This window comes from Zingiber officinale, chromosome 6B (genome assembly GCF_018446385.1).
Source record: "Zingiber officinale cultivar Zhangliang chromosome 6B, Zo_v1.1, whole genome shotgun sequence".
Lineage (NCBI taxonomy): Eukaryota > Viridiplantae > Streptophyta > Magnoliopsida > Zingiberales > Zingiberaceae > Zingiber > Zingiber officinale.
The window spans coordinates 25,373,048-25,387,111 of NC_055996.1; positions in this window are offsets into that span (position 1 = coordinate 25,373,048).

Consider the following 14,064-nt stretch of genomic DNA (forward strand, 5'->3'; position numbering starts at 1 on the left):
CCTGCTGATTCATCAGAGCATTAATCACTTGCTGATGTTCCGTAACCTGACGCTGAAGTTCGGTGACTACATGCATCAGATCAGGTAGGGGTACCGTCTCATCGGCTCTGGTATTGCGTCTTCTAGCCATGCTTATCTTCATAAATGACAACAAGGCTAGCATAAGTTATCATTATTCCTAACCAGGCTAGCATAAGGTCATTATTATTCTCAACAAAGCTTAATCATAAGTTATCATTATTCCTACCTTACCTTCATGCATACTTAGATTATAACATTCCTTATCATACTTAAAAGAATAGAGTAAGCATGTTATCCTACTTAGATTTCTTATCATACATAAAAATAATAAAGTAGGCATAAAGATGGCATAGAAATTCTTACTAGGAGCGGCAGGATGAAGGCTTGATGTGTGTGTAGTGGAAAGATAGAACTTGGCTCTGATACCAAACTGTAACGCTCCGCCCTTCCCCGCCCCTCGGGAAGGGGGGCGATAGGACGGGGGTTACTTGAAAACATACATACATGGCAGCGGAAGTAAATAATGTTATTTTTTTTTTAAACAAATTAAACTAACTTAAGCATACAATCATGTTGTCATAGAAACATGTTCATTATCATAGGATCATATATCCAACATATCATGTTAACATTCATAACTTGATCTAACATCTACTACTTGCTACATAATGCATAGCATTTTACTTAAAATAAGCATACTATCAGAGATCATCAAAACATAAGTTCATAATGAGTAGACATCAATAAATATCATCCATCATATGTAAAGTTTTAGAACATAGAAACATTAAGCAGATTTATTCCACCATGCCACTGTCACACACACTCTTGCCCTTCCTGCTGCTCCCTTTTAATTCAACCATTCTTTTCCTTTGTCTGCAGTACAAGGGAAATTAAACTATAAGCACATAGGCTTAGTAAGATTCTTTCCTACTCACAAAACATGAATCATGCATCAAAACATAAAGTGGTAACATGTTCATTTAACCAACATCTAGATATAAATCTGCATACTAGCATAAAGTAGAGTCATACTCATGTAAGTAAATCATAACGTAGCATGTGAGAGTTCATACACAAAGTAATAACATGATCATCTAGGCATCATAAACTTATTTTTCAACAAAGGAACATCTTATTAAAACATAAAGGGAAACATTTAGCATGAATAAGCATATGCAAGATGTCCTTTGAAAACATGCATCATGAATGAGTATATGCAAGATGTACTTTGAAAACATATATATCATATAAATACTTAAATATAATCTCATCATGAGGGCCCGGCTTTGTACTACATACATACATAAATGCACGCATCCTAAGTAGATCAAAGGTAGTAAATCTTGAACCTACTAGGAACTAGGCCCGTTTCATAGACCATCGACCTAGGGGCAACTTAGGAGCCCATCCCATTTACTAGGCTCATTTCATAGACCATCGACCTAGGGGCAACTTAGGAGCTCATCCCTGGTGCAAGCCATACAAAGTAAAATAACATATCATGTTTCATATCATATCATATCATAGCATATCATATTCTTGTCCTATCATGGCATATCATATTCTTGTCATATCATGAAGAGTGTTCTTAGTCCCAACTTTAGGGAAGCATCTCTTAGGCTTTTTCATCATACATAAACCTTGCATAACATAGTAGCATAAAGTGCACATAACACATAGTATTTCTTAGAGAAAACATACATGATGACGTAAGTGCACATACCAAATAGCATGATGGCATAAAATCCATATGACGTCATAAGAAATCATTAGCATATATGATTGGGGTTTTGATCTTCCTATAACCCTAAATCTTAACCTAGCCGAAACCTAGAGGTAGGATTCTAGGTTTTCTTTTTTTTTTTTTTTTAACCCCACATGATGTTGGTTGCTACTCGGAAAGCCTAACAATTCCACTGTACAAAATTTTTATACAAAAGTCTGAACCTTTTCCTAGCTACCATGTGTTCTTTTAAATTAAACTAGGATCGCCTGCGGAACTTAACACGTTTGATCCTAAGTTTAACTTACTTGTTCTTTTTGGTTTAGACTTGGATCTCCTGCGGAACTTAACACGTTTGATCCAAATCCACCTATGTTATTAATTCCATTAAATATTAATTTCCAAAATTGACTTCCAGGACTGCATGGCAAGGCACATGACCTTCTTGGATATGGGAGCAACCACCACCGCCTAGACAAAGCCTTTTAAGGAAAGCTAATATTTAATTTCCTTAAATAACTCTAGGTTAATCAAAAGGAACAATCGATTCACATGGAAAAGAAAAATAAAGAACACAACATCGAAAACTAATTCGAAATACTAGAATCGCATGTCTCTTGTATTTGGTATTTTTACATGAAAATTAAACTAACATGATGCGGAAAATAATATTAGTTATACCTTTATTAGTAGATAATGACCTCTAGATCTTCTACCGTATTCCTCTTCTAATCTCGGACGTTGTGTGGGCAACGATCTTCCGAGACGAGGGCCACCTAGCACCTTCTTCTTCTTCCTTTAAGTTACGGCCAAGCAAGACTTCCAAAGGATGAAGATCTTTTTCCACCAACCAAGCTCCAAGGGATGCAAGCTTTCTCTCCTTCTCCAAGCTAGGATCCGGCCACCACTTGATCTCCAAGATAGAAGAGAGTTTCGGCCACAAGGATGGAGAGAAGAGAAAGGGCAAAACCAGCCACACCAAGGAAGAAAAGAGGGAGAAAAATAATAGAGGTTGTTCACCTTGAAGGCACCCAAACCCCCTCTTTTATATTCCTTAGCTTTGGCAAATAAGGAAATTTAATTACAATAAAATTTCCTTAACTTTCCTTGACATGAATTAATTAAGAAAAAATAAATAAAATTTCCTAATAACTCATGTCATGGTCGGCCACCTCATGGAAGAGCAAACAAGGTAATTTTCAATCAACTAATTAAAATTCCTTATTTGTCTCCGGAAATTTAAAAAAATAAAATTTCCTTTTAAAATCCCTTCATGGTTGATAAAAAGAAATTTCTATAATTTTAATTTTTCAACATGTGAATAATTTTCAAAGAAGAAAAATAAAATATCCTTCCAATCTACAAATAAGAAAAGAGATTTAATCTCTTTTCTTAATCTTTTGTAGAGACTTATAAAAGAGATATTTTAATTTTTAATCTCTCTTATAAATTATATCTTCCATATAAGAAAATTTTAAAATTAAAATTCTCTTCTAATTTAATAGGGTCGGCCACCTAAGCTTGTGTTCAAGCTAGGGCCGGCCACCCATGGACCAAGGCTTGGCCGGCCCTAGCTTGGTTCTCAAGCTAGCTTGGCCGGCCCCTACAACATGGGTATGAAGGTGGGTATAGGTGGGTATAGTACTCTATAACTAAGAGGCTATGATAGGGATCGAGAGGAGGAATTGGTTTTGGTCTCCCGATAAAATTAAGCATCTCGTGTTCGCCCCGAACACACAACTTAATTTTATCAATAATAATTCATTCCACTAGAGAACTATTATTGAACTACCGCACAAATCCCAAATTACATTTTTGGGCTCCTTCTTATTATGAGTGTGCCCCTGTGTTTAAGATGTTGAATGTCCACTAATTAAGTGAGTTACTAACAACTCATTTAATTAATATCTTAGTCCAAGAGTAGTACCACTCAACCTTATCGTCATGTCGGACTAAGTCCACCTGCAGGGTTTAACATGACAATCCTTATAAGCTCCTCTTGAGGACATTATCAACCTAGATCACTAGGACACAGTTTCTTTCTATAATCAACAACACACTATAAGTGATATCATTTCCCAACTTATCGGGCTTATTGATTTATCAAACTAAATATCACCCATTGATAAATTAAAGAAATAAATATCAAATATATGTGCTTGTTATTATATTAGGATTAAGAGCACACACTTCCATAATAACTGAGGTCTTTGTTCCTTTATAAAGTCAGTATAAAAAATGACCTCTAATGGTCCTACTCAATACACTCTAAGTGTCCTAGTGTAATTATATAGTTAAGATAAACTAATACCTAATTACACTACGACCTTCCAATGGTTTGTTCCTTTCTATCTTGGTCGTGAGCTACTGTTTATAATTTATAATGTACTGATAACATTATCTTCTTTATGTGACACCACAAACTATGTTATCTACAATATAAATTAATTGAACAACTATAAACAAATGTAGATAATTTGACCAAATGTGATTCTTTATTCAAATTAAAATAAATGTTTACAAAAGCTTAGGCTTTCAGTATACACGCTAACAATCTCCCACTTATACTAATGTCTAAGCTGTCATATCTGCTGCCATACATCTGATTCTCATCCCCTCCACATGCCTATCAAAAGCTTTTGCTGGAAGAGCCTTAGTGAAAGGATCTGCCAGGTTATCTGCTGATGCAATCTTGGCGATGACAACTTCTCCTCGCTTCACGATATCTCGTATCAGGTGGTACTTGCGCTCTATATGTTTACTTGCCTAATGAGCTCGTGGTTCCTTTGAGTTTGCAACTGCACCGCTATTATCACAATAAATTGTGATGATTTTGGGCAAACCAGGAATCACATCTAAATCCATTAGAAAGTTCCTGAGCCATACTGCTTCTTTAGCTGCCTCAGAGGCTGCTAGATACTCAGCTTCCATGGTTGAGTCTGAAACACATTTCTGCTTAACACTCCTCCATGCAATAACTCCACCTCCTAAAGCAAACACATAGCCTGAAGTAGACTTACTGTTGTCCCTATCCGATTGAAAATCTGAATCCGTGTAATCCACAGGGAGCAAATCGTCTGCTTGGTAAACTAGCATATAATCTCTAGTCCTTCTCAGGTACTTTAATATATGTTTTACCGCAGTCCAATGTCCTTGTCCAGGTTTACTCTAATATCTGCTAATCATGTCCACGGCAAAACAGATATCAGGTCTCGTACACAGCATTGCATACATAAGGCTTCCTACAGCCAAAGCATAAGGAACTGCTTTCATGTCCTCTATCTCCTTTGATGTCTTTAGAGACATCTCTTTAGATAGAGCTACTCCATGCCTAAAAGGTAAGAAACCTTTCTTGGAATTCTGCATGCTAAAACGAGCAAGGATTGTATCTATATATGAAGCTTGGGACAGACACAACATTCTTTTCTTGCGATCCCTTATAACTTTGATCCCAAGAATGTGTGCACAATCTCCTAAGTCCTTCATATCAAATTATTTGGAAAACTATACCCTTACGTCCGATAATACCTTGACATTGTTGCCAATTAACAAAATATCATCTACGTATAGTACAAGAAATACCACCACGTTTCCGTTACACTTCTTGTATACACAAGACTCATCCGGACACTGAATAAATCCATATGACTGGATTACTTCATTAAACCGGATGTTCCAAGACCTTGAAGCTTGCTTCAGTCCATAAATGGACCGATTGAGCTTGCACACTAGATGCTCTTTGCCTTTTTCAATGAACCCTTCTGGTTGCTTCATATGGATGTTCTCTTCAAGTCTTCCATTAAGGAAAGTTGTCTTGATATCCATTTGCCAAATTTCATAATCCATATGAGCAGCAATGGATAAGAGTATCCGGATAGACTTAAGCATAGCTACCTGTGAAAAAGTCTCCTCATAATCGATTCCCTCTTTCTGAGTGTACCCTTTCGCAACAAGCCTAGCTTTGAAGGTTTCTACCTTCCCGTCTATCCCTCTTTTCCTTTTGTAGATCCACTTACATCCAATGGCTTTTATACCATCAGGTGGTTCTACAAGCTCCCAGATCTTATTAGAGTACATAGACTCTATTTCAGAATTCATTGCCTTTTGCCAAGATACTACATCTATATCTTGGAGTGCTTCGTCATATGTTCAGGGATCAGGTTCATGTTTACCCGGGATTAAGTCTGAAGACTCTCCCAAAAACATGAATCTCTCAGGTTCCCTCACAACTCTCCCACTACGACGAGGCACCGTCTGTGATTGTGTATCATGTGTAACACGTGTTGCAGTCTCTTGTGGTACTTCATCTTGTACTGTTGGTACTAAAGTAGACGTGTCCTCTTTATGTTCTTCTAGAACAACTTTGCTACTGGGCTTGTAATCCATTATATAGTCTTCTTCTAAAAACTGGGCATTGGTGCTAACAATGACCTTTTAGTCTTTAGGACTATAAAATAAACCACCTTTCATTCCTCTGGGATAACCCACAAACACACGAACTTCTGTACGAGATTCTAACTTATCAGCATCCGGTTTCAGCACATGTGCTGGACTATCCCAAATTCGAATATGTCTTAGACTGGGCTTTCTCCCATTCCACAATTCTGTGGGAGTAGAAGATACTGATTTAGAAGGTACTAAGTTCAGAATGTGCGCTGCCGTTTCTAGAGCGTATCCCCAAAATGAATTTGGTAATTCTAAATAACTCATCATCAATCTAACCATTTCCATAAGAGTCATATTCCTTCGTTCTGCCACACCATTCTGTTGGGGTGTACCAGGTGCGGACAATTGGGATTGAATCCCGGCCTCTGATAAGTAATTCCTAAACTCTCCTAAGAGGTATTCGCCACCACGATCAGACTGTAGTGTCTTGATACTTTTATCCAGTCGTTTCTCCACATCAGCTTTGTACTCTTTGAACTTATCAAAGCACTCGGACTTGTGGTGTATTAGGTAAATGTATCCGTATCTTGAATAATCGTCTATAAAAGAGACAAAATATTCAAAACCACCTCTTGCTTGGATAGACATAGGACCACACAAATCAGAATGAATCAATTCTAACACTTCTTTGGCTCTATACCCCTTGGCCTTAAAAGGCCTCTTGGTCATTTTACCTTCCAAGCAAGATTCACAAGTTGGAAAATTTTCCAACTCTAATGAACCCAAGAGTTCATCGGCTATAAGCCTTTGAATCCTACTTAAGTTAATATGATCAAGCTTTAGATGCCAAAGATATGCTTGGTTCATTTCCGAAGGTTGTTTTCTCTTATTAGTGTTAGAAGATGTGTTATAGATTTCCATATTTTGCTTTGTGGGAGAAATTGGATTTAAAGTATATAAATTGTTAACTAATGCACCAGAACAGATAATCACTTTATTTCTCTTTATAACTACATTGTTATTAAAAGAAACAGAATATCCATCCAAAAATAGTTTAGAAACTGAAATTAAATTCTTTCTAAAACTGGGTACATAAAGATAATTTCTTAAAACCAATTTTCTATTTCTATCAAAAGATAAGTAGACGTCTCCCACTGCAACAGCCGCCACCTTAGTAGCATTGCTCATGTAGACGGTTATCTGTCCTTCATATAGTTGTCGGGTTTCCTGGAACCCCTGTAAAGAATTGAAGACATGATCAGTGGCTCCTGTATCTACACACCAGGTGCTGGTAGATAACACCGCTAAACATGTTTCAATAACCAGAGCATGAGATATACCTTTCTTGTTTTGATTCCTACGAGGACAGTCCGCCTTCCAATGCCCTGACTGCTTGCAGATGAAGCACTTGCCCTTCAGCTTCTTCACTCCAGCTTTAGGTCCTGTACTCTGAGATTTATTCACCTTCTTTGCTGAGCTAACTTGTTTCTTCTTCTTCTTTCCTTTCGATTTAGAAGTAGAACCATTTTCAGCATAGTGAATTTGAGAATTGTGACGAAACAAACCTTCTGCTGCCTGAAGTTCTGTCAGTGGTTCCGCCAATGAATATACCCTTTTATTTATATTATAATTCAGGCGGAATTGCTCAAAACTTCTAGGTAGCGTTTGGAGGATCATGTCGATCTGGGTTTCCCCATCAATTTCTCCTCCAAGGATTTGTATTTCATTTAGATAAGCCATCATCTTTAGGATATGATCCCTCACGGGAGTATCCTCTTGCATGGTGGCCGTCATTATCTTTCTCATGGCTTCTTGCCTAGAGGCCCGATCCTGGTGACCAAAGAGTTCCTTGAGATTGTTCATAATATCATAAGCTGTTGGTAAATCTTGATGCTGATGATGCAATACATTTGACATTGAAGCCAAAATGTAACACCGTGCCATCTCATCTGTTTTTACCCATTTCTTATGATATTCAATATCCTCTTGGGTAGATTCTCCAGTGGGTGCATCAGGGCAAGGTTCAGTCAGTACAAACTTATAGCTTTTAGTAGTAAGAACAATATCCAGGTTCCTTTTCCAATCTATGTAGTTAGGACCAGTAAGTCTGTTCTCTTTTAGTATGATGGCCAGTGGGTTGAAAGTCATCCTAAGAATCACAAATAACTTTTGGTCAGAACTCTAAATTTAGAATAATATTGATTCCTCAAACAATACTATTTTAAATTAACCAACACCTCAAAACACCGTGAATTTTGTATGCCACGATAATGTGGACGTATACAAATTCAACATTTGTAAAAGGAGGGTTTAACCCATTAATTTTATTATCTTGTCAACCTAACTTTTTGACAAATAAAATTAATAGTTGGTTTCCTTTGGTCACACGAATAATAGCAGTGACTCCGATGGGGAGGATACTATTAGACGCGCCTAAGTGTATACCATTACTTGATACTAAGTCCATTAATAAGATTGTGCCCCTTCCGATGGGGAAGATCACACGCTCTTAATTGATTTCCTATAGTCATCCAAAATGGAAGTTTTTTCTAATGATCCACAAACAAACTCATCCGATATGGAGGAAGGCACTCAGAGCCAACGCGCAAGTTTGTTTGCATCACTTACAAACCAGTAATGGAGACCGTGGAATTTATTTAAAATCCCTTTCCCACTTAGTTATTTAAAAATGAGGAATTTTGACTATGCTAGCCTACTAAACATGTATACTAACACGCACACACAGCACAGCATAAAAGCAATAAATAGAAAAACTAATTTTCAACTATTATGGCTTTTATCTATTGTTGTCCTCCATGTGTTGTCATCCCTAGCTGCTGCCATTTTTGGCCACCGCCACCGGGTCTAGTTGTCGCATCCATCTTGCTCCTTGTTCCGCTGCGCCTCTAGTCCTCAAAAGGTTCCACGCCTTGCAAGATTCGATCCGTGACATAAATAGAATTTTACATTTTTCGATCCTATATTCCTCGAAGGAATGTACATTTATCTAGATCAAAAATAAAATCCTAATAAAACTAAATACAGCTCCTGCTGTATTTTATAATACAATCATGCACATATAATAAATGCCCTTGACATGTCCAAGGGTCCAATCACACACATAATAACTATAAGCCATAATAGTTGGATCCTGCATCCACAAAGTTAGCACATCCTACTATTATTCTGCCTAAATTATGTATGACATGTGCATAATTAAACTAATACCAAATACACAAAGGCAAAACCCTAGCTCTGATACCAATTGTTGGTTGCTACTCGAAAAGCCTAACGGTTCCACTGTACAAAATTTTTGTACAAAGGTCTGAATATTTTCCTAGCTACTATGTATTCTTTTAAATTAAACTAGGATCGTCTGCGGAACTTAACACGTTTGATCCTAAGTTTAACTTACTTGTTCTTTTAGGTTTAGACTTGGATCTCCTGCGGAACTTAACACGTTTGATCCAAATCCACCTATGTTATTAATTCCATTAAATATTAATTTCCAAAATTGGCTTCCAGGACTGCATGGCAAGGCACATGGCCTTCTTGGATATGAGAGCAATCACCACCGCCTAGACAAAGCCTTTTAAGGAAAGCTAATATTTAATTTCCTTAAATAACTCTAGGTTAACCAAAAGAAACAATCGATTCACATGGAAAAGAAAAATAAAGAACACAACATTGAAAACTAATTCGAAATACTAGAATCGCATGCCTCTTGTATTTGGTATTTTTACATGAAAATTAAACTAACATGATGCGAAAAACAATATTAGTTATACCTTTCTTTGTAGATAATGACCTCTAGATCTTCTACCGTATTCCTCTTCTAATCTCGGACGTTGTGTGGGCAACGATCTTACGAGACGAGGACCACCTAGCACCTTCTTCTTCTTCCTTTAAGTTTCGGCCAAGCAAGACTTCCAAAGGATGAAGATCTTTTTCCACCAACCAAGCTCCAAGGGATGCAAGCTTTCTCTCCTTCTTCTCCAAGCTAGGATCCGGCCACCACTTGATCTCCAAGATAGAAGAGAGTTTCAGCCACAAGGATGGAGAGAAGAGAAAGGGAAAAACCGGCCACACCAAGGAAGAAAAGAGGGAGAAAAATAATAGAGGTTGTTCACCTTGAAGGCACCCAACCCCCCTCTTTTATATTCCTTAGCTTTGGCAAATAAGGAAATTTAATTACAATAAAATTTCCTTAACTTTCCTTGACATGAATTAATTAATAAAAAATAAATAAAATTTCCTAATAACTCATGTCATGGTCGGCCACCTCATGGAAGAGCAAACAAGGCAATTTTCAATCAACCAATTAAAATTCCTTATTTGTCTCCGGAAATTTTAAAAAATAAAATTTACTTTTAAAATCCCTTCATGGTTGTTAAAAATAAATTTCTATAATTTTAATTTTTTAACATGTGAATAATTTTCAAAGAAGAAAAATAAAATATCCTTCCAATCTACAAATAAGGAAAGAGATTTAATCTCTTTTCTTAATCTTTTGTAGAGACTTATAAAAGAGATATTTTAATTTTTAATCTCTCTTATAAATTATATCCTCCACATAAGAAAATTTTAAAATTAAAATTCTCTTCTAATTTAATGGGGTCGGCCACCTAAGCTTGGGTTCAAGCTAGGGTCGGCCACCCATGGACCAAGGCTTGGCCGGCCCTAGCTTGGTTCTCAAGATAGCTTGGTCGGCCCCTACAACATGGGTATGAAGGTGGGTATAGGTGGGTATAGTACTCTATAACTAAGAGATTATGATAGGGACCGAGAGGAGGAATTGATTTTGGTCTCCCGATAAAATTAAGCATCCCGTGTTCGCCCCGAACACACAACTTAATTTTATCAATAATAATTCATTCCACTAGAGAACTATTATTGAACTACCGCACAAATCCCAAATTACATTTTTTGGCTCCTTCTTATTATGAGTGTGTTAGTCTCCCTGTGTTTAAGATGTCGAATGTCCACTAATTAAGTGAGTTACTGACAACTCATTTAATTAATATCTTAGTCCAAGAGTAGTACCACTCAACCTTATCGTCATGTCGGACTAAGTCCACCTGCAGGGTTTAACATGACAATCCTTATGAGCTTCTCTTGAGGACATTATCAACCTAGATCACTAGGACACAGTTTCCTTTTATAATCAACAACACACACTATAAGTGATATCATTTCCCAACTTATCGGGCTTATTGATTTATCAAACTAAATATCACCCATTGATAAATTAAAGAAATAAATATCAAATATATGTGCTTGTTATTATATTAGGATTAAGAGCACACACTTCCATAATAACTGAGGTCTTTGTTCCTTTATAAAGTCAGTATAAAAGAAACGACCTCTAATGGTCCTACTCAATACACTCTAAGTATATTAATGTAATTATATAGTTAAGATAAACTAATACCTAATTACACTACGACCTTCCAATGGTTTGTTCCTTTCCATCTTGGTCGTGAGCTACTGTTTATAATTTATAAGGTACTGATAACATTATCTTCTGTATGTGACACCACAAACTATGTTATCTACAATATAAATTAATTGAACAACTACAAACAAATGTAGATAATTTGACCAAATGTGATTCTTTATTCAAAATAAATGTTTACAAAAGCTTAGGATTTCAGTATACACTCTAACACATGAAGCATGGAAAACTTAAACTAACCATATATCAAGAATCATACATCATGAGCAAACATAAACATGCATAGTTAGGTTCAAAACTTTTCCCTAAACCTTCCATTTAATCTTGTCCGAACCCTAAAGGTAAGGATCTTAAACTTTGACTACCACAAAAAGCATGAAAACTTAAACTAACCATAGACAAGGGATCATACATCTTGAAGGAGCATAAACTAGCATGATTAGATTTCAAAACCTTGCTCTAAACCTTATGTTCATCCTTGGCTAAAACCTAAGGTAAGGTTCTAAGTTTTGTTTATACAACATGTAGCATGAAAACTTAACTAACAACATATAATAGATCATACATCATGAAGGAGCATAAACAAGCATGATCAAATTTCAAAACCTTGCACTAAGCCTTATGTTCATCCTTGGCCGAAACCTAAGCTAAGGTTCTAGGTTTTGTTTATACAACATGTAGCATGAAAACTTAACTAACAACATATAATAGATCATACATCATGAAGGAGCATAAACAAGCATGATTAGATTTCAAAACCTTGCTCTAAGCCTTATGTTCATCCTTGGCCGAAACCTATGGTAAGGTTCTAAGTTTTGTGTATACAACATGTAGCATGAAAACTTAACTAACAACATATAATAGATCATACATCATGAAGGAGCATAAACAAGCATGATTAGATTTCAAAACCTTACTCTAAGCCTTATGTTCATCCTTGGCTGAAACCTAAGGTAAGGTTCTAGGTTTTGTTTATACAACATGTAGCATGAAAACTTAACTAACAACATATAATAGATCATACATCATGAAGGAGCATAAACAAGCATGATTAGATTTCAAAACCTTGCTCTAAGCCTTATTTTCATCCTTGGCCAAAACCTAAGGTAAGGTTCTAAGTTTTGTTTATACAACATGTAGCATGAAAATTTAACTAACAACATATAATAGATCATACATCATGAAGGAACATAAACAAGCATGATTAGGTCTTAAAATTTTACTCTAAGCCTTGTATTCCATCTTGGCCGAAACCTCAAAAGTGAGGTTCTAGACTTTTTGTTACAACATGAAGCATACATTGTAAACTTGACAACCATAAGTGACCACAACTCCTTATCTTGGCCGAAACTTGCAAGGAAATCCCTAAGTTTTTCAAACAACTGTTAAACATAAAGCGTACGAGAACTATTGTACTGCAGGTGAGAGAATACTTACATCCTCTCGCATAATTTATTAAGATAATACCCTTTGATTCTTGAAACTTTTTCCTAGAAGAATTTCTTTGGCTTGGTTTCGGCAATGGTGAGGGTGAGGCTTTGGTTTTTCGGTGGAGAGAAGGAAGGAAGAAAAGAGAAGAAAAATGAAGTTCTCTTTCCCTTTTTCTTATTTATGTTGAATGAAGGAAGAAGGCAAATTCATTTTTTTCCATTAGGGAGGAAGAAGGCAACTCCAACTTTTCCTTCTAAGTCTCCTTCTAAATGAAAGGCCTTCACCTTAACTACAATTCCCCTTCTTTTCCTAACAGCATACCCCTGCTAGGGCTACTGGTTATCATATACATGCATCTAACACAAGGTCCAAGGTTCAACCCTTGGTCATGTCTCTTTTTGGTTCTATTTTTCTTTTATTTTGGAAAAATCCACATAAAGCCTATTTTAATCATGATAAAATTCTTAAAATTGCTAGGGATCCTATGGGTGTTACACAGGTACACAGACCATAGGCACATTGTAGGGTAAACTTCAGGTCATTAATTTCTGAGAATCGACCCCCGGCCATTACGCCAGAGATGTCATGCGCTCACTGTCTGCGCTACGCCCTGGGGGCTACTTGAGCATACATCAAACTCTCTACTACAGATGGATAGGGGAATTGCTTTATTTTCTTAATCTCAAGTTTATGACGTGGATATTATTACAAGATAAGTCTATCACCCTTTGCCACCAGAGTGTCACCAGGAGAATAATTTTACATGCATACCGATGAGCACCTTTTCTATATATACCTTTTGTGATAGTTTAAGTGTGTACCTTGAATAATCACGTATAATCTGTATGCCTAAGACAAAAGATGTCTCACCAGGATCCTTCATTTCAAATTCATCGAATAGAAATGACTTGATTTCTAAGAGCAGACTCATATCATTGCTTACAAATAATATATCATACACATAGAGAACATGTATGACAAACTTTCTCTCACTGAACTTGATATACAAACATTGATCAACTTGATTCTCCTTAAAATCATATGA